General features: G+C 33.2%; 2 long non-coding RNA genes across 2 annotated transcripts in view; both read right to left on the bottom strand.

The window, feature by feature from the left end:
* Positions 1–305: 305 nt before the first annotated feature.
* Positions 306–1592, bottom strand: LOC113075710 (uncharacterized). Its single transcript, XR_003281023.1, has 3 exons — positions 1459–1592; positions 694–743; positions 306–317 (listed from the first exon to the last, which is right to left on the bottom strand). It is a non-coding gene; the product is annotated as an uncharacterized LOC113075710 (long non-coding RNA).
* A 2049-nt stretch (positions 1593–3641) lies between these two features.
* LOC113075708 (uncharacterized) overlaps positions 3642–27311 on the bottom strand; it is a 60223-nt gene continuing 36553 nt past the window's right edge. The window contains exon 2 of the long non-coding RNA XR_003281021.1: positions 3642–4618. This is a non-coding gene — a long non-coding RNA (uncharacterized LOC113075708). The remainder of the gene's footprint in view (positions 4619–27311) is intronic.

Raw genomic sequence — 27311 nt, 5'->3', positions numbered from 1 at the left:
AGACTAGATGCTGATAAATTGACCAGTTTTGACCGTACCATTGACACAAAGCTGGTACGTCCTGATGTGTGGCTCCAGCTCTGTCTGATGATAGACACTCAAAGTGTATTTCCCAGCGTCCCTGAAGCTCAGATCCTTGATGAAGACGTCACAGGCTCCTATCTTACAGACTCTACAGCTGCACACTTCAGTCTGACAGACGCCGATGCTTTCTGACCCACCGATTAAACTCATATTAGCAATCTCACTGCCTTCATACTGACATGGCAGGGTGACGTTGCCTCCTTTTATCCCCACTTTAAGTGTAGGGGAGGTTTCTGCGAAAAAACAGTATAATATGCATTCAGTGCTGAAGAGAACATGTGGTCTTTCTCTCTATTCTCTGTAATTGTCATCAGAAAATGTTCTAACAGAGGTATTTTAGTCAACTGGATTAAAATATATATACAAATAAAGGCATTCGGGAGCCAATGATATCAGTAGTGGCCTGTTTTGACATTACAGATGTTGATGACAGTAGAATAAAGCTGTAGAAGATGTACAAGTTCAGTTCCTGAATGAATAAAGAGTGTGTGATGACAATTTGCTAAAGAATGTCAAACAAAGACTGAGTGACGAAACTGAGAAATAACTCTGACACTGAATACCAAGAATGGAAACAAAATATGCAAACAAAAATGGTTGTATACTGACCGCAGTTTTTGTAAAGGCTCCAAAGGAGCAGAAAACAGAAGCCGTTGAACCTGTGGAGAACACAAGAGCTGCTTCATTTGACAGATACAGGTTAATACTTTCATGAGACTAATATCTTTCACTTTATCTGAATGTTTGACACATGTTGATCCTGTATGATAGTTGTTTCCATCTAAAAGACTGTGTTACGCTGACGTGTTCGTGCTTACAGGAGCTTGAGATTACATTGTGGGTGGATTCATTGAGCACTAATCACGTCATTGTGACTTGTTTGTTATATTTGCATGCTAAAAGAGTTACGTTTAACATGAACAACTGCTGTGCTGGATATAGCCTGGCTATTGATATTGAATGAAGAGGATAAATGATTAAATGTAAATGTAAAATAATTAATAAATAAGAAGAAAATAAATTAATTCTAGGACTGCTACAACGTTTACATTGTCAACATATGTTCTCTTCAGCATAATAACTTCTATAAACTCTTTTACATATCCAACATAACACTCAAACGTCACGTAAACTAGTTTGACTAAAGACCCATCAACAAATCATAGAAGACATCGAATTAAATCAGTGTGTTCACAGTGAATTAAGATTCATTTTTCTCATCAGGATACAATTCAGTTCAAATCAATCTATTCATCTCTGTGGAAATATATATATTTTTTTTTAAATAGACCAACAAGGATTAAAATGATCCTTTAAAGCAAATTATTATTTAATAACCACATGAAAATAATTTTTAAAACTCCCAGAAATTACCTTTTATGATTCATCCCAGCTTTTTACTTTTTGTCAAATGGGGAGCTTCTGTTGATCAAACCGGTCTTTTTCTGTGTGTTAACTTTAAGACAACAAGATGACCCACTTTAACATAAACCAACAATATATTTTACAGTGCACTAATAAACACCATCATAATTGCAATAATAAATAAATTAAGCATCAAATCTACACAAAGACTACATCTAAACAAGTTTCCAAAGAAACAAAATTGGTATAGAACCCCAAAACAACTTTATATTTAAGCTTTATATTTATACTAAGATGTTTATAGCCTATTAAGAAGCATGAACACTTACATGGTCGTGTGTCTTGTCTTCATGTGACAACTGTCGTAAGGCCACAGCATATATAGTGAGAGTAAGTACACATTTAAGTAGAAACAAAACTAAAAACACACACAGACACAAAGGGGAGTGTGTTGAGAGTCTGGGAGTATTTGATCATTTTAGTCCTCTATTGGAAGTTTATTCAAAGCAGACTGAGCTCTGAGAAGATTAACGTAATATTGTATGATACTTATTTATTTAATAATCCACAAATTAATGTAATGATTAACTTATGAAACACTCTGACTTTTATTTTGAAGGAAACACCTGTTTCCACGACAGCGTCACGTGACTGATGTGAAACTCAGCAGGCTCTGTTTGTTTGGATTCGTGTTCATGGAGACAAGGAAAATGAAACTGATGATACGATGGATATATTGATATTGAAACTACAAACTGTGGATTTAAATGTCCTATTTAGTAGAACTGAGGGGAATAGTATTATAATGTCTTGAATGTCTGATAAATGGCAACAGCACTGAGATATAAACGACACGGGTCGACATCTTTATAATATTAAGGTAAAAGTTGTGTTGGCACAATCATTTTTACCGAAAAAATACAGGATTGATGGACATAATATAATTAATTTCCTTGTTTATCACTTCAGTCTGGTGTGTGGCGATAATGCGCCTTTAAAATCAGCCACCAATCAAATCTAAAGAAGAAAACTTCTATATCGACTTATATAAAATAATATAACGTTAGTCTTTTTGATTTTTTTTATTCGGTTTGTTTTCATTTCTAGTTTGTTTATGCTTTCATTGGTTTTTAGGGTTTATTTTTGCCCAAAAAGCAAAATCCTGATTCATAAACGTATTCCAGTCGGTGATGCACCAGTCAGTGAACAAACACCAAAGAAGAAGAAGACGAAGAAGAAGAAGAAGAACCGCAGCAGGCGCGTGCGTCACAGAGCAGAGATACACTGAAACGCGAAGTCTTCCTCTTTCATTTCAGAGCAGTAAAAAACATTGAAGAATAGACTCTATATTAGTACAAGTGTTGCTGCACACTTGATTTACTGCATAAAACCATATGTGCAACATAATATGATGGGGAAATTATAACATATTTTATAATGAACTTTGACACTGAATTTTATTTTCAAACAGTGCTTGCTTCCGGGAAAAAAAAAAAAAACATTACCTCAACACAGAGGCTGCAGTAATGCGCTTTGACATATTTCATTATTTTTAATTTTTGTTAAATGAATTAAATCAGACAATATTTCCATTTAATACTCGTAATAATATACTGAATAATATATCATTCTGTACATCAGTCAAAAGTTTACATCCCCTTTGCAGAACCTGCAAAATGTTAATTAACAAAAAAAGAGGAATCATACAAAATGCATGTTATTGTTAATTTAGTACTGACCTCAATATGATATTTCATATAAAATACGTTTACATATAGTCAGTCCACATGAGAAAATTATTAATAATTGAAAGTAAAGAAATATATCTTTCAACAAATGACTTAGATCACTTTTTATTATAGCAGATAGAAAGAGATTTAACCTGATTGCAATGGAAGAATAAATGAAGAAAGGTCTCTTCCTCAAATCTACAGAATACACATAAATTAGAGAGATCAACAAAATTATAAATAAACATTATTGTGGTATCTGTTGCTAGATTTAGCATCTTTTTCTTTCAGATAGCACTTAGCCACAAATGAAGCCATTTTTTACATTTAAAAATCACGTCTAAATTACACAAAAAGAAGAAATTAAAGGCATCTAGCAGTACACACATCACGACGTTGCTAGATGCAACTGTGCAATAATAATTGTTCATTTATGATAATTACTTTGTATTTATTACTGTATTTTTTTATCAGTTTTAAAATCTAAGTAAACTGGTAAACTTCTGCCAGGACATTATCCCTTAAGTTGTACATTGTGGCCTATTTTACAGATTTTTCTTAAAGTGCAGCATACTAACTACACTTCTTAAACATATAATTGTGCAGAATGTGTAGTTAATTACAAAAACATAAAAAAATTGAATTGTTCAAAAATGTGTAAACATACCCCGCGATTGTGCTCCAGGGTCACATCTAGAGTCAAAAACAACCAGTATGAGCAAACCACTATAGATTCTGTAGAGAATGTTGAAAGGTCAGTGACACCGTTTAATATTAATTTGCGATTCAAATCATGATGATTAAATCTCATCTGTCCACTTTTATAATTAAAATTACATGCCTGTAATGCCTGATCAAGCAGTGTTAAAAACTGCGATTTTTACCGCTCCAAGAGCGCCCCCTAGTGACAAAGAATGAATTTGTATTTTGATTCAGACCAATGTGAAAAGAGGAATGGGTGGAGGAATATGCTAATGAAACATGAAACGGCTTGGGATTTGTTTTAAAAACAACTCGTTTCAATGATTCAGAATCAACTCAAGACAATAACTTTATACACGGTGCACTTTCAGATTTCAAACTTTGAAGGATGTTTTCATTTACTTAGAGCTGTGTTGCATGAAAGGTAATAGAAAAAAAATCCATAATAGGGGCACTTTAATATTTCTACACTTCGATCAAATATCTTTCACCTGTGACCGTCATGGTGACGAGGATTTCTCTTGTCGAGGTTTGAGCTGTGTAAGTTCCTTCATCACTAGATTTAAAGTTTCAATGGTCAGGACGGCCATTCTTTTCGGTGAGTCGATCAGTCAGGACGCCCCGTTCTCTACTCCACACCTGTTTCCGCCCAGACTTTGTGAAATGCTCAACCCTCTCAGCCTCATGCAGCAGTTCATCAAACATCAGTGCTTTGCCTTTCTGTGCTGTTAAATGAACTAAGGAGAAATAAAACAAGAGCATAATTGTGACATTGATGATGATGTGTGGTAATATACTGGTGTAACATGATATGAAATAAACACTGGTACTGAAAGCAACAAAAAGCTCAAATCAATAGGGGTATGGCAAGCCAAATTAACTTTTATTCATTCGCAGGATATGTATTCTTGATATCAACAATTCAATTTTTACTAGTAACAATGTTAATTCTTGATATCAACAATTACATTTCCACTAGTAACAATTAGAATTTTTGATATCAACAATTACATTTTCACTAGTAACAATGTTAATTTTTGATATCAGGAATTAGATTTCTACTAGTAACAATTGCTATTTTTGATATCAACAATTCAATTTCCACTAGTAACAATGTTAATTCTTGATATCAGGAATTGTATTTTCACTAGTTAAATGTCACCATAGGCTTCCATTCAAATTTAATTGTTGATATCAAGAATTGCTTTCTTACTAGTTGAAATTCCGATTTCACATATCAGAAATACAATTCTTACTAGTAAAGACCTTTATTTTTGATATCAGTAATCACATGGTTACTAGTAAAGACGTCTATTCTTGATATCAACAATTTAATTGTTGATATCAACAATTTAATTCTTGATATCAACAATTTAATTGTCACTAGTGCCAATGTTCATTTCTGATATCATGAATGTAATTGTTACTAGTAAGAATGCCATTTTAGATATCAGAAATTACCCTCCCAATTGTTGATATCAGAAATACATTTTCAGATATCAGAAATGAACAGTGTCACTAGTAACAATTACATTTTTGATATCAAGAATTAACATTTCAACTAGTAACAACTAAATTGTTGATATCAAGAATTCACATTTTTACTAGTAAAAATGTCATTGTTGATATCAAAAATTATATTTTTACTAGTAAGAAATACAAAGCTGATATGTGAATTTAGAATTGTAACTAGTAACAAATGCATTTTGATATCTGTAATAGTTTTGGCGCCGTTTTAACATTTAAACATGTGAATTGTTGATATCAACAATTTAATTCTTGATAACAACAATTTAATTGTTGATATCAATAATTGAATTCTTGATATCAACAATTACATTTCCACTAGTAACAACACGTGTTCTTGATATCAACAATGACGTCATCACTCGCAGAAATAAGTTCATCATATCAACAATGAAATTACAACTAGTAATACACTTAATTCTTGATATCAGTAACTTAATTCTTACATGTTAAAATTGCATTTTCACTAGTAAAATGAACATATCAATGAACCCCTTTTTGGATATGTGCATAATTTGATGACGAGTCCAACCCTTTATGAATGTTTATGGAGGATAGACGACAAGGTAAAGAGTCCAACAGAGAATGGGCACATTCGATTGCCCTCTCGTGAAAATAAAATGCTCCTGTAGGCTATTTTTAATAATTATTTTTATCTTATTTTGGCAGAGGATATTCAACTCCGCTTATCAACGAGTGTTAATGTTTGTCAAAAGTGCAAAAAGACATCATTAGCCTATCGGTTAATGTGGCGCAGACGGTAGAGCACGAAGCAATTGCTTTTGGAGGCGACAGACCCGGGTTCGATCCCGCCTTCTGCCGAGCTTTTTACTTCACCCTTTTCACGTCCCCTATCACATCGAAAGGCATATATTTTCAATAAAACTCAACGAAATTATCGAAAAGTGGAAAATAACGTGGAGATTGTGTAAGGCTAGGGCTAGTTGTAGGGAAGGTTTCCATTTAATCATTTGTAAATAACAATTATAATTTACTCTCAATATGTTATTATTGTAGCCTATACTGTTTTATAATGTAGCCTAATACAATAATGAGGTGCACATATTGGTCACTACTTGCAATAAGCAACACAAACAGCATCAAACTACTATTACTGTAAGAAAATACTCATATTATCAAATAAGGTAAATACAATCTATTGCTAATAAAATATGCTATTTTCACTTAGTGTAAATATAATTCATTGTATTCAAATAGCCCCTGCCAAAATCAAATTCTAAACTATCAGCCAATTTCAAGTGGCAGATGATGGCTGTGATATTACGTTTATCTACTAGAGGGAGCAAGATTATAAGGATTTATTTATTGAAAATAAATGCAATAAATGTGTATAACTGTAGTGTAGCAACAGTAGTTTAATGTTATTAGTGTGCATAGAAATATGTTAAATGCTTGTAGATCATTTACCCCAATAAAACAAACTTGATTAAATATACAGTATCTACAGAAGAAATTACACTTTGCTACAAGTGTACAGCTTGTATAACAGTGTAAATTTATTTACCAGTCCTCTTGTCCACCGGTGCTTCAAGAACCGGACAACATGTTATATAAAAATAATTCCTATTAGGACACGACTCATTCATGTCAACGATACTCCAAATAATAATAATAATAAAGTCCAGTAAAATATTTGTATGATGCATTATTACCTGTTTTTATTTTTGGATGTATTTTTTTTATTTGATATAGGCTATTAGAAGAAAGTGTAATAAAACCAAAAATAAAACCCTGAACAAACGACATGAAGTTATTTTTAAAACTAAATGAATGCCTTGTTCATTTTTCCTTTTAATTATCCGAAGGACTTGGTGGCCAAAAAAAAAAAAAGAAACAGCATCGATTTACAAAAATGAATCCAGCCTCAATATAATTTTCAAGTTTCAAAACAACAAATCAAATAAATAAAGGAGGAGCCGCCGTTTCTGCACGTGGACGTTCTTCTGCCATCTTTGGCCAATGATGACGCTAGAACGAGGGGTGTCGGAAAATCTCATTAATATTCATGATCTCCTTTATTTTTGATATCAGTAATCACGTGGTTACTAGTACAGACGTCGATTCTTGATATCATTTAATTCTTGATATCAACAATTTAATTGTCACTAGTAACAATGTTAATTCTTGATATCAACAATTAGATTTTCACTAGTTAAAATGTTGATTCTTCATATCAGGAACTAGATTTCTACTAGTAATAATTGCTATTTTTGATATCAACAATTAAATTTTCACTAGTAAAAATGTTAATTCTTGATATCAATAATTCAATTTCCACTAGTAACAATGTTAATTTTTGATATCAGGAATTAGATTTCTACTAGTAACAATTGCTATTTTTGATATCAACAATTCAGTTTCCACTAGTAACAATGTTAATTCTTGATATCAGGAATTGTATTTTCACTAGTTAAATGTCACCATAGGCTCCCATTCAAATTTAATTGTTGATATCAAGAATTGCTTTCTTACTAGTTAAAATTCCGATTTCACATATCAGAAATACAATTCTTACTAGTAAAGACCTTTATTTTTGATATCAGTAATCACATGGTTACTAGTACTGACGTCGATTCTTGATATCAACAATTACATTTTCACTAGTAAGGACTATGGGAGGCCGTTTCAGCAAAAAAACGTTCCAGCGTTACTCGTCGTAATTATATTTTTACTAGTAACAATTCAATTAAAGAGCTCTATAATTTAATTTTTACTAGTAACAATTACAATTATAGAGCTCTATAATTCAATTTTTACTAGTAACAATTATGATTGTAGAGCTCTCTAATTGAATTATAGAGCTCTGCAATTGTATTCTTACTAGTAACAACTGAATTAAAGAGCTCTATAATTCAATTTTTACTAGTAACAATTCCAATTAGAGAGCTCTACAATTCATTTATTACTAGTAAGAATACAATTGCAGAGCTCTGTAATTCAGTTGTTACTAGTAATAATCCAATTGCAGAGCTCTGCAATTCCACTAGAGAGCTCTCTAATTCAATTGTTACTAGTAAAAACTGAATTATAGAGCTCTCTAATTGTAATTGTTACTAGTAAAAACTGAATTAGAGAGCTCTTTAATTCAATTCTTACTAGTAACAATTCCAATTACAGAGCTCTATAATTGTATTATTACTAGTAGAAACTCCTATTCATGAGATGCAAAACAGATTGCAGATATCCCGCCTACAACAGTGCGTTTCAAAATAAAAGCCCTGTAGCGTGGTTCTAAAGTATCCTGAAATATTTTACAGACTTAGGTAACATTAATCATGTTCACATTAAAGCAAAATTAAGATGATGCCTGAGATGAATATTTACAGTGTTTAGAATTGATATGCAATAATAGAATGATTGTGTTTGTTGTTTAGTAAAATAGAAAACATTAGGCCAAATATTCTTAAACTTTTTTATAAATTGTGACTCGGGGTTAAATCTAGCCTAAAGTTTTTTTCAAGTTTTTTTTTTTTCTTCTTCTTTTTTTCTCCAGGTTGCAATATTGTTTTATATTTTGCCTTCAAATAAGCTTATGCCTGTTGTGGTTGCATGTGTTTGTTGTTAAGTAAAATGAACAAGAGAACACTGAGGAATTCTGACTGTGCATTTAACTCTTTTGTATATATAAATATATATATTATCGTTAGTCTCATATCATAATTGATAAAAGTTATATTTCAATGTTTTTGGTAAACAAGAAAAAAACTTTTTTTAGAAATCACATTGTTATTTTTTATTGATATTATAACAGTACATTCAACCAGATGTGTGAACAAGTATGCAAAAAGAAAAAGATCCATCATCAATTGCCTAACCAATAAAAGTGACTTAGGCAGAATATGCCATGACTTTCTCTTACATATAAAATGCAAACATAACAAAACTTGTTTTACTCTCCTAAATATAACCAAGATGTGTAACTTGTGAACCCTAACCAAGTTGTTTCTTATTAATGTCTAACCTTAACCACTGTTTTCCTTTTCTACCCTTAATCAAAGTTCCACTTAGGTGCTGTGCAAACATAACCAAAGTTTTGTTATTCTCCTAAACATAACCAAGATGTGTAATTTGTCCTGACGGCAGTAATGGAATGGGACTGTAGGCAGTCCAGAGAGCCATTCTTTCAGGAAGGTCTGGTCAACATCTGATATGGGCACACATGGGCCAGTCTTGTTGATCTCGGGTTTACACGGATCAGTTTTGGATTTTAACCATGATCCGATGGTTCTGGGGGCAAAGCAAAGTGTTGAACAGAAAAGATTCTTACACACAGGTAGTTTACGTCTATCTGCCAGTTGCAGGTGGTATAAAAGGGACGTTGTTCTCCAAGATGCAACAACACCTTTCTTCTGTTTTATGGGCACATTTTGGACTAGAGTCTGGATATACAGCTTGCATGTCTCCCAGAAAGGCATGGACCAGAAATTGTTGAAGATATCTGTTCCATGCTATTCAGTCAGTTTCTCTGACTTTAAGCAGTGATGTGATGTGTAGGGTGGGCCCATGGTCTTTGGTGGTCTCTCCTGTCCCATTGGATTCTTCTAATTCTCCCCCTTAAGACGCTTCTCCTTTATCAGCTCTCTCGTCCACATATCTGGCCTTGGGTGCCTATGACGTTGAACAGCAGAAGTTTCAAGTACATCTCCTGCATCTCCTTCACTGACAGCTCCTTGAGCTGTGTCTGTATCACTACCATTATCTGGGCTGTCATCTTTCTCAGGTGTATAGTCCTCATCCAAGACAGTGTCATCTATTTCACTATTTGACGATAAATCAGGATCTGATTCTGCTCTGGAGGCTTTACTGGCCGTTTCCTCTTCTATTTGTTGCCCCATGTCTACGCCATTACCTTCTTTCTCAGATCTGCTCTCATCTAAATCCTCCAACTCCACTACATGGGTATCAACTTTATTTCCTGACATTAAAACAGAAAATGGAGTGCTGTTGAGTATTTTAACTCATTAAATCATGTTAAATTCATAGGTCCACTGCAAAAAAAAAAAAAAAAAAAAAAAAATCTAAATCTTACCAAATACTTCTTATGTCTAGTCAAAATGTCTAATTTATATAAAAAAAACTATTTTACTTTTTTATTTTACTATTTTTACTTTTATTTGCATTTAAAATAAAAAGTAAATGCTTGAAAAATTACTTCACTTTATTTTTTCCAGCATCTTTGCATATCTGAACCCTTTCCAGCAGTGACTGTATGATTTTGAGATACATCCTTTCACATTGAGGACATTTGAGGGACTCAAACACAACTATTTAAAAAGATTCAAACATTCACTGATGCTCCAGAAGGAAACAAGATGCATTAAGAGCTGGGGGGTGAAAACTTTTGGAATTTGAAGATCAAGGTAAATTGTACTTAATTTGTGTACCGGGAAACATACAAGTATCTTCTGTTGCTTAAGAAGGGCAGAACTAAATGGAAAACAATTATATTTCAACAAAATAAGAAAAATTTGGCCATCTTCATTGTGTTCAAAAGTTTTCACCCCCCAGCTCTTAATGCATCTTGTTTCCTTCTGGAGCATCAGTGAATGTTTGAATCTTTTTAAATAGTTGTGTTTGAGTCCCTCAAATGTCCTCAGTCTGAAAAGATGCATTTCAAAATCATACAGTCACTGCTGGAAAGGGTTCAAATATGCAAAGATGCTGGAAAACTGAAGAATCTGCAGGACCTTAAAGATTTTTCTGAAGAACGCTGCTCAGTTTAACTGTTCAGAACAAACAAGGGACTCATGCACAACCATCACAAAACAGAAAGACAGTCGAGGATCATCAGGTAACAGAACACAGTATATATAACTTTTGAGTGGGGTTATTTTAATAATTTCAGCAATTCTTTTGTCTTGTGGACTAAATGTTAATATCTTTTATGTACAATATCTTACTCAGGACAGTACTAAATAAAAAATAACATGCATTTAGTATGATCTCTCTTATTTTTTGAAAATTACTCATATTTTCACAGATTCTGCAAGGGGTGCCCAAACTTTCGATCCCCACTGTAAATGCATAAAAACTATCTTGTACTATTATGATCATTATTATTATGAATATCATTATTATTATTATCATTACTATTACTATCATCATTATCATAGATTTTGGAATTTTATCATAGACCTTTCAGTGTCCCACATTATCACTAAAGAAAAATGAAATGTTGGGTTTAATTAAAAATATTATGTCAACAGGTTCCACACAATTTGTTTAACTAATCTCAACAAACAATAATTTAGTTCATTTTACAAAAGATGTTAAAGTAAACTAAATTAACAAACCTTAGTAGAATCAACAAACAATAATTCAGTTCATTGTACATGAAAGTAGAGTTGTGACGTTCGCGAACGAACCGATTCTTTTGAACGGCTCATAAACATGAACGATGGGAGCCGAGTCGCGCTGGAGGGGAGTCGTTCTTTCTGTCATTCATTTTCCCTATGCGTGTTTCACACAGATGCACTCAAATAAGCTCCTCCGCGAGACAGAACAGTTATAGGGGGAGGGGCGCACCCAGCGTGATGATATTAAATTTGCCCAAGGACAAAAAAAGAGAGGCAGAAAAAGCCATAAAGTAAGGAACTGCTATGTATTTATTTACATTGAATTTTGTGTTCATTTAAAACTTGTTCTTTTAAAAACATTAAAATGTTCTTTTGTGATACTGTTCTTGTATAGAAATGTTTCACTAAAAGCTGTTTTGCACAGACATTCATTGCAGCCCACTTATTGTTCATTGACTTGAAGGGGCTGATGTCCTATTTGCAAAGTTAACAGTAGTAATAGTATGTAGTATGTAGACATTTCCATTTTATTTATTCTAATTTTATCTACTTTAAATATTTTTTTGTTTTCTATCAAAATGTTCTTGTGTGATGTGATAACAATGTTCTTGTGTGGAAGTGTTTGTAGTAAAAGCTGTTTTGCACAGAAATTAATTGCAGCCAGCTTTGTTTTTGATGTTTATTTGTGAGTAGGTATTGTATGAATAACATAAGTATTGGTGTGTCATATCTGAGTTTTAATTATTTGACTACAAATCTCACCTCATCATTCCTCCCAGTGATTATTTCCAGGATAAACTGAGATGCCCCCAAGCTGGCTTCTTAAAATTGACTAAATATTTAAAAAGAGCCAAAAGAGCCGTTCTTTTGAACGGCTCTTTGAAAGGAACGGATCGTGAAGATCCGGATCCCCTCAAAGAGCCATAAATCCCATCACTACATGAAAGTTATAATTGATGATGTCAAAGAAAAATTAATGATTCCACTTCAGAAACACTGCCCACTTCAATAAGGATTTAATGAGACTGTAACACCGAATCCATAAATAAGAGTGCAGTCATCCAATACAATTCAACATCGCTTCTTAATTAAGGTCCAACAAACGGACCAGAAACACACGTTTGAAATTCATTGTCACATTTCCAACAATTTATTTGTGTGATTTGTTCTAAATTACATTAGAACAAGTTCATTAACTCAACTGTCATCTGTTATTACTCAGGTACCTATCTAATGGTGCTACACTTCTGCAAGAGGGTGACAGAACAACAATTACCCATAATACACTGCAAAATCCTCAGCCAATGAGATTCAAGTCTGTATTGGTTTTATTAATCTGTTACTTTTATGCAACAGTTATGTTGGCTGAACAAATCATTTTTAAGTAAAGCTGACAATACACACTTTTTTGTTGAATGAACTAGACTAAATTAAGTTCACATTGTTAAAGTAAATTAGCAAAAGTGAAAGTAAATTTTTTTGAGTGTAGGAAGCACCAGATTGTTTTTAGACAACTTGCACTAAGAGCACTAATATGTCTATAATTTCTTTTATGAATGTGTTACCTGCATTTTCTCTTTTTATTTTGTTAGGAGACGTCCTGGGGTTTTTAAAATGGTATTGTGTTTGAATTTAATGTTTTGGCTACAAATCGCAGATATTGCAGACTGCTCAGCCCTGCCTCTCCACCGTGTACTTCGTCCATGTCAGCTGGGGGCGCCAAAATTTCCCGCCTGCCTGTTTATATACCCCAGCTGAATATGCATAAGGCACGATTAGCATAATGATATGTCAATGATTACAGAGCTCTGTAATGCAATTGTTACTAGTAAGAATTGCTATTGTAGAGCTCTGTAATTCAATTTGAACTAGTAATATTGCAATTACAGAGCTCTCTAATTCTAATTGTTACTAGTAAGAACTGAATTATGGAGCTCTGTAACTTAATTCTTACTAGTAACAATTCAATTAGAGAGCTCTGTAATTTAATTATAGAGCTCTATAATCAAATTGTTACTAGTAACAATTGAATTAGAGAGCTCTATAATTAAATTATTACTAGTAAGAATTGCAATTAGAGAGCTCTGCAATTGAATTCTTACTAGTAATAATTTGATTATAGAGCTCTATAAATGAATTACAGAGCTCTCTAATTGAATTGTTACTAGTAACAATTATGATTAGAGAGCTCTGTAATTCAATTGTTACTAGTAACAATTACGATTAGAGAGCTCTCTAATTCAATTGTTACTAGTAACAATTGAATTAGAGAGCTCTGTAATTCAATTAGAGAGCTCTGCAATTACACATATCTTTAATGTGTATTTTTACTAGTAATAAATCAATTGAAGAGCTCTGTAATTCAATTGTTACTAGTAAGAATTCAATTAGAGAGCTCTATAATGGTAATTGTTACTAGTAATAATTCAATTAGAGAGCTCTATAATTGTAATTGTTACTAGTAAGAATTCAATTAGAGAGCTCTATAATTGTAATTGTTACTAGTAAGAATTCAATTAGAGAGCTCTATAATCATAATTGTTACTAGTAACAATTGAATTAGAGAGCTCTATAATTGTAATTGTTACTAGTAACAATTCAATTAGAGAGCTCTATAATCCGAATTGTTACTAGTAACAATTGAATTGCAGAGCTCTATAATTAAAAATGAATGGAAGTCAATGGAGACATATGACTAGTAATAAATGAATTGTAGAGCTCTCTAATTGGAATTGTTACTAGTAACAATTGAATTAGAGAGCTCTATAATCATAATTGTTACTAGTAAAAATTCAATTAGAGAGCTCTATAATTGTAATTGTTACTAGTAAGAATTCAATTAGAGAGCTCTATAATTGTAATTGTTACTAGTAAGAATTCAATTAGAGAGCTCTATAATCATAATTGTTACTAGTAATAATTGAATTATAGAGCTCTATAATTGTAATTGTTACTAGTACAAATTAAATTATAGAGCTCTTTAATTGAATTGTTACTAGTAAAAATATAATTACGACGAGTAACGCTGGGACGTTTTTATGCTGAAAGGGCCTCCCATATAAGGACACGTATTCTTGATATCAAAAATGACGTCATCGGAAATGCAGAAATGTGTTTATCATATCAAAAATGAAATTACAACAAGTAATACACATAATTATTGATATCTTTCACTTAATTGTTACATGTTAAAATTACATTTTCACTTGTAAAAAGTTTTATTTTAGATATCATGAATTCCTTTTTGGATATGTGCATATCAATTAACTCCTTTTTGGATATGTGCATAATTTAATGACGAGTGCAACCCTTTATGAATGTTTATTGCTGATAGACGACAAAATAAAGAGCCCAAAAGAGAATGGGCACATTCGATTGCCTTCTCATGAAAATTAAACACTTCTGTAGGTTATTTTTAATAATTATTTGTATTTTATTTTGACAGATACTATTTAACTCCGCCTACCAATGCGTGTTAGTGTTTGTCAAAACTGCAAAAAGACATCTAAAATTTATCAATGATTGTGGCGCAGGTGGTAGGGCGCGAAGCAATCGCTTTTGGAGGCGACAGACCCGGGTTCGATCCCGCCTTCTGCCGAGCTTTTTACTTCACCCTTTTCACGTCCCCTATCACATCGAAAGGCATATATTTTCAATAAAACTCAACGAAATTATCGAAAAGTGAAAAATAACGTGGAGATTGTGTAAGGCTAGGGCTAGTTGTAGGGAAGGTTTCCATTTAATCATTTGTAAATAACAATTATAATTTACTCTCAGTATGTTATTATTGTAGCCTATACTGTTTTATAATGTGGCCTACAACAATAATGAGGTGCACATATTGGTCACTACTTGCACTAAGTAGCACGAACAGCATCAAACTATTACTGTAAGAAAATACTCATATTTATTAAAAAGTGTAAATAGAATCTATTGCTAATAAAATATGCTATTTTCACTTAGTGTAAATATAATTCATTGTATTCAAATAGCCCCTGGCAAAATCAAACTCTAAACTATCAGCCAATTCAACTGAAAGATTAAGGCTGTGGTATTAATTTTTCAGATTTCTAAGGATTCTTCTAAGCCTTTTTCAGTTTTATTTACATTTAATAATTTTGCAGACGCTTTTATCCAAAGCGACTTACAAATGAGAACAATAGAAGCAGTCAGGTCAACAAGAGAACAACAACAGTATACAAGTGCCATGACAAGTCTCAGTTAGTCTAGTACAGAACGCATATCCAGGTTTTTTTTTTATATTAAATATGAAAAGAAAGAAAAGTGCTAGTATTAGTTGGTTAAGTGCTTGTGAAAAAGATGAGTCTTAAGATGTTTCATGAAAATGAGTAAAAACTCAGCTGTACGAATTGAGATTGGGAGGTCATTCCACCAGCTGGGCACAGTCCAGGAAAAGGTCCGTGAGAGTGATTTTGAATTTCTTTGGGATGGCACCACAAGGCGTCGTTCACTTGCAGAGTGCAAACTTCTGGAGGGCACATATGATTTAACCAGTGAGTTTAGGTATGTTGGTGTCGTGCCAGTGGTCGTCTTGTAGGCAAGCATCAGTACCTTGAATCTGATGCGAGCGGCTGCTGGTAGCCAGTGTAACTTGATGAGGAGAGGAGTAACGTCAGCTTTTTTTGACTCATTAAAGACAACCCTTTCTGCTGCATTCTGGATCATTTGCAAAGGCTTGATAGTACATGCAGGAAGAGCCAGGAGGACATTACCATAGTCCAGTCTGGAGAGTTGACAAGAAGTTCTGTGGCTTATTCTGACAGGAAGGGTCTAATCTTCCTAATGTTGTATAAGGCAAATCTGCAGGACTGGCTCGTTGTAGCAATGTGGTCTGTGAAGTATAACTGATGATCAATCATAACTCATAGGTTTCTGGCTGAATTGAAAATAAATGCAATAAATGTGTATAACCGTAGTGTAGCGACAGTAGTTTAATATTATTGGTGTGCATAGAAATATGTTTAAAGCTTGTAGATAATTTACCCCAATAAGACAAACTTGATTAAATATACAGTATCTCACAGAAGTGAGTACACTCTTCACATTTTTGTAAACATTTTATTATACCTTTTCATGTGACAACACTGAAGAAATGACACTTTGCTACAATTTAAAGTAGTGAGTGTACAGCTTGCATAACAGTGTAAATTTACTGTCCCTTCAAAATAACTCAACACATACCCATTAATGTCTAAAGCGCCGGCCACAAAATTGAGTACACTCCTAAGTGAAAATTTTCAAATTGGGTCCATTAGCCATTTTCTCTCCCTGGTGTCATGTGACTCATTAGTGTTTCAAGATCTCAGGTGTGAATGGGGAGCAGGTGTGTTAATCTAGCTCTCACTCTCTCATACTGGTCACTGGAAGTTCAACACGGCACCTCGTGGCAAAGAACTCTCTGAGGATCTGAAAAAAAGAATTGTTGCTCTACATAAAGATGACGTGGACGATAAGAACATCGCCAAGACACTGAAACTGAGCTGCAGCACGGTGGTTTAACAGGATAGGTTTCACTCAGAACAGGCCTCGCCATGGTCAACCAAAGAAGTTGAGTGCACGTGCTCAGCATCATATCCAGATGTCGTGTTTGGGAAATAGACGTATGAGTGCTGCCAGCATTGCTGCAGAGGTTGAAGGGGTGGGGGGTCAGCCTGTCAGTGCTCAGACTGCATCAGATTGGTCTGCAGGGCTGTAGTCCCAGAAGGAAGTCTCTTCTGAAGATGATGCACAAGAAAGCCTGCAAACAGTCTGCTGAAGACAAGCAGACTAAAGACATTACTGGAACCATGTCCTGTGATCTGATGAGACCAAAATAAACGTATTCCCTTCAGATAGTGTCAAGCGTGTGGCGGCGACCAGGTGAGGAGTACAAAGACAATGTGTCTTGCCTTCAGTCAAGCATGGTGGTGGAAGTGTCATGGTCTGGGGCTGCATGAGTGCTGCCGGTACTGGGGAGATGATACAGTTCACTGAGGGAACCATGAATGCCAACGTGTACTGTGAAATACTGAAGCAGAGCATGATCCCCTCCCTTTAGAGACTGGGCCACAGGGAAGTATTCCAACAGGATAACAACCCCAAACACCTTCAAGACGACCACTGCATTGCTAAAGAAGCTGAGGTGAAAGGTGATGGATTGGTCAAGCATGGGCATCGTCAAATGGAAGGTGGAAGAGCACAAGGTCTCTAAGATCTGGAAGAGGACTCCAGTGGCAACATGTGATGCTCTGGTGAAATCCAAGCCCAAGGTTTCATGGGCTTTCATAACATTGAAATGGCTGAGACAGACATGAGAAAGAGGTTCAATAGACTTTATCATTCCTCTTGTCCACCGCTGCTTCATAATGCATATTAGGACACGACTCATTCAGGTAGCCAGCGATATTATAAAAAAAGAAAAGAAAAAAAAGGTCCAGTAAAACGTTTGTATGATGCATTATCCCCTTTAATGTTTTTCCTTTTGGTTGTTTTTTATTTTTTATTTGATGTATTAGAGGAAAGTGTAATAAAACCAAAAATAAACGCCTGAAAAAACGACATGAAGACACTTTTAAAACTAAAAGAATGCCTTGTTCAATTTTCCTTTTAAGTATCCGAAGGACTTGGTGGCCATTAAAAAGAAACAGCATCAACTTACTTTTTTACAATTAACAAACTAAATTATAATAATAATAATTATAATAATAATAATAATAATAATAATAATAATAATAATCCAGCCATAATATAATTTTGAAGTTTCAACGAAAAAATAAATTAAATAAAGGAGGAGCCGTTTCTGCACGTGGACGTTCTTCTGCCATCTTTGGCCAATGCTGACGCTTGAACGAGGGGTGTCGGAAAATCTCATTAATATTCATGATCTCCTTTATTTTTGATATCAGTAATCACGTGGTTACTAGTACAGACGTCGATTCTTGATATCAACAATTTAATTCTTGATATCAACAATTTAATTCTTGATATCAACAATTTATTTGTCACTAGTAACCATGTTAATTCTTGATATCAACAATTCGATTTTCACTAGTTAAAATGTTGATTCTTGATATCAGGAATTAGATTTCTACTAGTAACAACTGCTATTTTTGATATCAACAATTTAATTTCCACTAGTAACAATGTTAATTCTTGATATCAACAATTCAGTTTTCACTAGTAACAATGTTAATTCTTGATATCAACAATTCAGTTTTCACTAGTAACAATGTTAATTCTTGATATCAACAATTCAATTTCCACTAGTAACAATGTTAATTCTTGATATCAGGAATTGTATTTTCACTAGTTAAATGCCTCCATAGACTTCCATTCAAATTTAATTGTTGATATCAATAATTACTTTCTTACTAGTTGAAATTCCGATCTCACATATCAGAAATACAATTCTTACTAGTAAAGACCTTTATTTTTATGGGAGGCCCTTTCAGCATAAAAACGTCCCAGCGTTACTCGTCGTAATTATATTTTTACTAGTAACAATTCAATTAAAGAGCTCTATAATTTAATTTTTACTAGTAACAATTACAATTATAGAGCTCTATAATTCAATTTTTACTAGTAACAATTATGATTGTAGAGCTCTCTAATTGAATTATAGAGCTCTGCAATTGTATTCTTACTAGTAACAACTGAATTAAAGAGCTCTATAATTCAATTTTTACTAGTAACAATTCCAATTAGAGAGCTCTACAATTCATTTATTACTAGTAAGAATACAATTGCAGAGCTCTGTAATTCAGTTGTTACTAGTAATTATCCAATTGCAGAGCTCTGCAATTCCACTAGAGTATGGCAAGCCAAATTAACTTTTATTCATTCGCAGGATATGTATTCTTGATATCAACAATTCAATTTTTACTAGTAACAATGTTAATTCTTGATATCAACAATTACATTTCCACTAGTAACAATTAGAATTTTTGATATCAACAATTACATTTCCACTAGTAACAATGTTAATTCTTGATATCAGGAATTAGATTTCTACTAGTAACAATTGCTATTTTTGATATCAACAATTCAATTTCCACTAGTAACAATGTTAATTCTTGATATCAGGAAATGTATTTTCACTAGTTAAATGTCACCATAGGCTGCCATTCAAATTTAATTGTTGATATCAAGAATTGCTTTCTTACTAGTTGAAATTCCGATTTCACATATCAGAAATACAATTCTTACTAGTAAAGACCTTTATTTTTGATATCAGTAATCACATGGTTACTAGTAAAGACGTCTATTCTTGATATCAACAATTTAATTCTTGATATCAACAATTTAATTCTTGATATCAACAATTTAATTGTCACTAGTGACAATGTTCATTTCTGATATCTGAAAATGTATTTCTGATATCAACAATTGGGAGGGTAATTTCTGATATCTAAAATGGCATTCTTACTAGTAACAATTACATTCATGATATCAGAAATGAACATTGTCACTAGTGACAATTAAATTGTTGATATCAAGAATTTAATTGTTGATATCAAGAATTAAATTGTTGATATCAAGAATAGACGTCTTTACTAGTAACCATGTGATTACTGATATCAAAAATAAAGGTCTTTACTAGTAAGAATTGTATTTCTGATATGTGAAATCGGAATTTCAACTAGTAAGAAAGCAATTCTTGATATCAACAATTAAATTTGAATGGCAGCCTATGGTGACATTTAACTAGTGAAAATACATTTCCTGATATCAAGAATTAACATTGTTACTAGTGGAAATTGAATTGTTGATATCAAAAATAGCAATTGTTACTAGTAGAAATCTAATTCCTGATATCAAGAATTAACATTGTTACTAGTGGAAATGTAATTGTTGATATCAAAAATTCTAATTGTTACTAGTGGAAATGTAATTGTTGATATCAAGAATTAACATTGTTACTAGTAAAAATTGAATTGTTGATATCAAGAATACATATCCTGCGAATGAATAAAAGTTAATTTGGCTTGCCATACTAGAGAGCTCTCTAATTCAATTGTTACTAGTAAAAACTGAATTATAGAGCTCTCTAATTGTAATTGTTACTAGTAAAAACTGAATTAGAGAGCTCTTTAATTCAATTCTTACTAGTAACAATTCCAATTACAGAGCTCTATAATTGTATTATTACTAGTAGAAACTCCTATTCATGAGATGCAAAACAGATTGCAGATATCCCGCCTACAACAGTGCATTTCAAAATAAAAGCCCTGTAGCGTGGTTCTAAAGTATCCTGAAATATTTTACAGACTTAGGTAACATTAATCATGTTCACATTAAAGCAAAATTAAGATGATGCCTGAGATGAATATTTACAGTGTTTAGAATTGATATGCAATAATAGAATGATTGTGTTTGTTGTTTAGTAAAATAGAAAACATTAGGCCAAATAGTCTTAAACTTTTTTATAAATTGTGACTCGGGGTTAAATCTAGCCTAAAGTTTTTTTCAAGTTTTTTTTTCTTCTTCTTTTTTTCTCCAGGTTGCAATATTGTTTTATATTTTGCCTTCAAATAAGCTTATGCCTGTTGTGGTTGCATGTGTTTGTTGTTAAGTAAAATGAACAAGAGAACACTGAGGAATTCTGACTGTGCATTTAACTCTTTTGTATATATAAATATATATATATTATCGTTAGTCTCATATCATAATTGATAAAAGTTATATTTCAATGTTTTTGGTAAACAAGAAAAAACAAATTTTTTAGAAATCACATTGTTATTTTTTATTGATATTATAACAGTACATTCAACCAGATGTGTGAACAAGTATGCAAAAAGAAAAAGATCCATCATCAATTGCCTAACCAATAAAAGTGACTTAGGCAGAATATGCCATGACTTTCTCTTACATATAAAATGCAAACATAACAAAACTTGTTTTACTCTCCTAAATGTAACCAAGATGTGTAACTTGTGAACCCTAACCAAGTTGTTTCTTATTAATGTCTAACCTTAACCACTGTTTTCCTTTTCTACCCTTAATCAAAGTTCCACTTAGGTGCTGTGCAAACATAACCAAAGTTTTTTTATTCTCCTAAATATAACCAAGATGTGTAATTTGTCCTGACGGCAGTAATGGGATGGGACTGTAGGCAGTCCAGAGAGCCATTCTTTCAGGAAGGTCTGGTCAACATCTGATATGGGCACACATGGGCCAGTCTTGTTGATCTCGGGTTTACACGGATCAGTTTTGGATTTTAACCATGATCCGATGGTTCTGGGGGCGATGCAAAGTGTTGAACAGAAAAGATTCTTACACACAGGTAGTTTACGTCTATCTGCCAGTTGCAGGTGGTATAATAGGGACGTTGTTCTCCAAGATGCAATACCACCTTTCTTCTGTTTTATGGGCACATTTTGGACTAGAGTCTGGATATACAGCTTGTGTGTCTCCCAGAAAGGCATGGACCAGAAATTGTTTAAGATATCTGTTCCATGCTCTTCAGTCAGTTTCTCTGACTTTAAGCAGTGATGTGATGTGTAGGGTGGGCCCATGGTCTTTGGTGGTCTCTCCTGTCCCATTGGATTCTTCTAATTCTCCCCCTTAAGACGCTTCTCCTTTATCAGCTCTCGCTTCCACATATCTGGCCTTGGGTGCCTATGACGTTGAACAGCAGAAGTTTCAAGTACATCTCCTGCATCTCCTTCACTGACAGCTCCTTGAGCTGTGTCTGTATCACTACCATTATCTGGGCTGTCATCTTTCTCAGGTGTATAGTCCTCATTCAAAACAGTGTCATCGATTTCACTATTTGACGATAAATCAGGATCTGATTCTGCTCTGGAGGCTTTACTGGCCGTTTCCTCTTCTATTTGTTGCCCCATGTCTACGCCATTACCTTCTTTCTCAGGTCTGCTCTCATCTAAATCCTCCAACTCCACTACATGGGTATCAACTTTATTTCCTGACATTAAAACAGACAATGGAGTGCTGTTGAGTATTTTAACTCAGTAAATCATGTTAAATTCATAGGTCCACTGCAAAAAAAAAAAAAAAAAAAAAAAAAAAAAAAAAAAAATCTAAATCTTACCAAATACTTCTTATGTCTAGTCAAAATGTCTAATTTATATAAAAAACTATTTTACTTTTTTTATTTTACTATTTTTACTTTTATTTGCATTTAAAATAAAAAGTAAATGCTTGAAAAATTACTTCACTTTATTTTTTCCAGCATCTTTGCATATCTGAACCCTTTCCAGCAGTGACTGTATGATTTTGAGATACATCCTTTCACATTGAGGACATTTGCGGGACTCAAACACAACTATTTAAAAAGATTCAAACATTCACTGATGCTCCAGAAGGAAACAAGATGCATTAAGAGCTGGGGGGTGAAAACTTTTGGAATTTGAAGATCAATGTAAATTGTACTTAATTTGTGTACCGGGAAACATACAAGTATATTCTGTTGCTCACGAAGGGCAGAACTAAATGGAAAACAATTATATTTCAACAAAATAAGAAAAATTTGGCCATCTTCATTGTGTTCAAAAGTTTTCACCCCCCAGCTCTTAATGCATCTTGTTTCCTTCTGGAGCATCAGTGAATGTTTGAATCTTTTTAAATAGTTGTGTTTGAGTCCCTCAAATGTCCTCAGTGTGATAAGGTGTATCTCAAAATCATAAAGTCACTGCTGGAAAGGGTTCAAATATGCAAACATACTGGAAAACTGAAGAATCTGCAGGACCTTAAAGATTTTTCTGAAGAACGTTGCTCAGTTTAACTGTTCAGAACAAACAAGGGACTCATGCACAACCATCACAAAACAGAAAGACAGTCGAGGATCATCAGGTAACAGAAGACAGTATATATAACTTTTGAGTGGGGTTATTTTAATAATTTCAGCAATTCTTTTGTCTTGTGGACTAAATGTTAATATCTTTTATGTACAATATCTTACTCAGGACAGTACTAAATAAAAAATAACACGCATTTAGTATGATCTCTCTTATTTTTTGAAAATTACTCATATTTTCACAGATTCTGCAAGGGGTGCCCAAACTTTCGATCCCCACTGTAAATGCATAAAAACTATCATATTGTATTATTTGTCTGATGATGTTCAATTATCAATCAATCCATCCATAACCAAGATAATTACTAGACGATTTTCATTATCATTATTATTAGTATCATCATTATCATAGATTTTGGCCTTTATCATAGACTTTGGCCTTTTCAGAACTTGTACTATTATGATCATTATTATTATCAATATCTTTATTATTATTATCATTACTATTACTATCATCATTATAATAGATTTTGGAATTTTATCATAGACCTTTCAGTGTCCCACATTATCACTAAAGAAAAATGAAATGTTTGGTTTAATTAAAAATATTATGTCAACAGGTTCCACACAATTTGTTTAACTAATCTCAACAAACAATAATTTAATTCATTTTACAAAAGATGTTAAAGCAAGCAATCCAAATTAACAAGCCTTAATAGAATCAACAAACAACAATTCAGTTCATAGTACATGAAAGTTATAATTATTCATGACAAAGAAAAATTAATGTTTCCACATCAGAAACACTGCTCCCTTCAATAAGGATTTAATAAGACTATAACACTGAATCGGCAAATAAGAGTGCAGTCGTTCTATACAATTCAACATCGCTTCTTAATTAATGTTCATCAAACAGACCACAAACACATGTTTGAAATGCAATGTTACATTTCCAACAACTTATTTGTGTGATACGTTCTAAATTATATTAGAACAAGTTCTTTAACTGAACTGTTATCTGTTATTACTCAGGTACCTATCTAATGGTGCTACACTTCTGCAAGAGGGTGACAGAACAACAATTACCCATAATACACTGCAAAATCCTCAGCCAATGAGATAGTCTGTATAGGTTTTATTAATCTGTTACTTTTATGCAACAGTTATGTTGGCTGAACAAATCATTTTTAAGTAAAGCTGACAATACACACTTTTTTGTTGAATGAACTAGACTAAATTAAGTTCACATTGTTAATGTAAATTGGCAAAAGTGAAAGTAAATTTTTTTGAGTGTAGGAAGCACCAGATTGTTTTTAGACAACTTGCACTAAGAGCACTAATATGTCTATAATTTCTTTTATGAATGTGTTATCTGCATTTTCTCTTTTTATTTTGTTAGGAGACGTCCTGGGTTTTTTAAAATGGTATTGTGTTTGAATTTAATGTTTTGGCTACAAATCGCAGATATTGCAGACTGCTCAGCCCTGCCTCTCCACCGTGTACTTCGTCCATGTCAGCTGGGGGCGCCAAAGTTTCCCGCCTTCCTGTTTATATACCCCAGTTGAATATGCATAAGGCACGATTAGCATAATGATATGTCAATGATTACAGAGCTCTGTAATGCAATTGTTACTAGTAAGAATTGCTATTGTAGAGCTCTGTAATTCAATTTGAACTAGTAATATTATGGGAGGCCCTTTCAGCATAAAAACGTTCCAGCGTTACTCGTCGTAATTATATTTTTACTAGTAACAATTCAATTAAAGAGCTCTATAATTTAATTTTTACTAGTAACAATTACAATTATAGAGCTCTATAATTCAATTTTTACTAGTAACAATTATGATTGTAGAGCTCTCTAATTGAATTATAGAGCTCTGCAATTGTATTCTTACTAGTAACAACTGAATTAAAGAGCTCTATAATTCAATTTTTACTAGTAACAATTCCAATTAGAGAGCTCTACAATTCATTTATTACTAGTAAGAATACAATTGCAGAGCTCTGTAATTCAGTTGTTACTAGTAATAATCCAATTGCAGAGCTCTACAATTCCACTAGAGAGCTCTCTAATTCAATTGTTACTAGTAAAAACTGAATTATAGAGCTCTCTAATTGTAATTGTTACTAGTAAAAACTGAATTAGAGAGCTCTTTAATTCAATTCTTACTAGTAACAATTCCAATTACAGAGCTCTATAATTGTATTATTACTAGTAGAAACTCCTATTCATGAGATGCAAAACAGATTGCAGATATCCCGCCTACAACAGTGCATTTCAAAATAAAAGCCCTGTAGCGTGGTTCTAAAGTATCCTGAAATATTTTACAGACTTAGGTAACATTAATCATGTTCACATTAAAGCAAAATTAAGATGATGCCTGAGATGAATATTTACAGTGTTTAGAATTGATATGCAATAATAGAATGATTGTGTTTGTTGTTTAGTAAAATAGAAAACATTAGGCCAAATAGTCTTAAACTTTGTTATAAATTGTGACTCGAGGTTAAATCTAGCCTAAAGTTTTTACAAAGTTTTTTTTTTTTTTTCTTCTTTTTTTCTCCAGGTTGCAATATTGTTTTATATTTTGCCTTCAAATAAGCTTATGCCTGTTGTGGTTGCATGTGTTTGTTGTTAAGTAAAATGAACAAGAGAACACTGAGGAATTCTGACTGTGCATTTAACTCTTTTGTATATATAAAAATATATATTATCGTTAGTCTCATATCATAATTGATAAAAGTTATATTTCAATGTTTTTGGTAAACAAGAAAAAAAATTGTTTTTAGAAATCACATTGTTATTTTTTATTGATATTATAACAGTACATTCAACCAGATGTGTGAACAAGTATGCAAAAAGAAAAAGATCCATCATTAAATTGCCTAACCAATAAAAGTGACTTAGGCAGAATATGCCATGACTTTCTCTTACATATAAAATGCAAACATAACAAAACTTGTTTTACTCTCCTAATTGTAACCAAGATGTGTAACTTGTGAACCCTAACCAAGTTGTTTCTTATTAATGTCTAACCTTAACCACTGTTTTCCTTTTCTACCCTTAATCGAAGTTCCACTTAGGTGCTGTGCAAACATAACCAAAGTTTTTTTATTCTCCTAAATATAACCAAGATGTGTAATTTGTCCTGACGGCAGTAATGGGATGGGACTGTAGGCAGTCCAGAGAGCCATTCTTTCAGGAAGGTCTGGTCAACATCTGATATGGGCACACATGGGCCAGTCTTGTTGATCTTGGGTTTACACGGATCAGTTTTGGATTTTAACCATGATCCGATGGTTCTGGGGGCGATGCAAAGTGTTGAACAGAAAAGATTCTTACACACAGGTAGTTTACGTCTATCTGCCAGTTGCAGGTAGTATAATAGGGACGTTGTCTCCCTTAAGACGCTTCTCCTTTATCAGCTCTTGCTTCACATATCTGGCCTTGGGTGCCTATGACGTTGAACAGCAGAAGTTTCTAGTACATCTACTGCATCTCCTTCACTGACAGCTCCTTGAGCTGTGTCTGTATCACTACCATTATCTGGGCTGTCATCTTTCTCAGGTCTATAGTCCTCATCCAAGACAGTGTCATCGATTTCACTATTTGACGATAAATCAGGATCTGATTCTGCTCTGGAGGCTTTACTGGCCGTTTCCTCTTCTATCTGTTGCCCCATGTCTACGCCATTACCTTCTTTCTCAGGTCTGCTCTCATCTTAATCCTCCAACTCCACTACATGGGTATCAACTTTATTTCCTGACATTAAAACAGAAAATGGAGTGCTGTTGAGTATTTTAACTCATTAAATCATGTTAAATTCATAG

This window comes from Carassius auratus, unplaced genomic scaffold (assembly GCF_003368295.1).
Source record: "Carassius auratus strain Wakin unplaced genomic scaffold, ASM336829v1 scaf_tig00017499, whole genome shotgun sequence".
In the NCBI taxonomy this organism is placed as follows: Eukaryota; Metazoa; Chordata; class Actinopteri; order Cypriniformes; family Cyprinidae; genus Carassius; species Carassius auratus.
The sequence above is the reverse complement of the archived record's forward strand: the minus strand, read 5'-3'. Positions and strand labels throughout refer to the sequence as shown.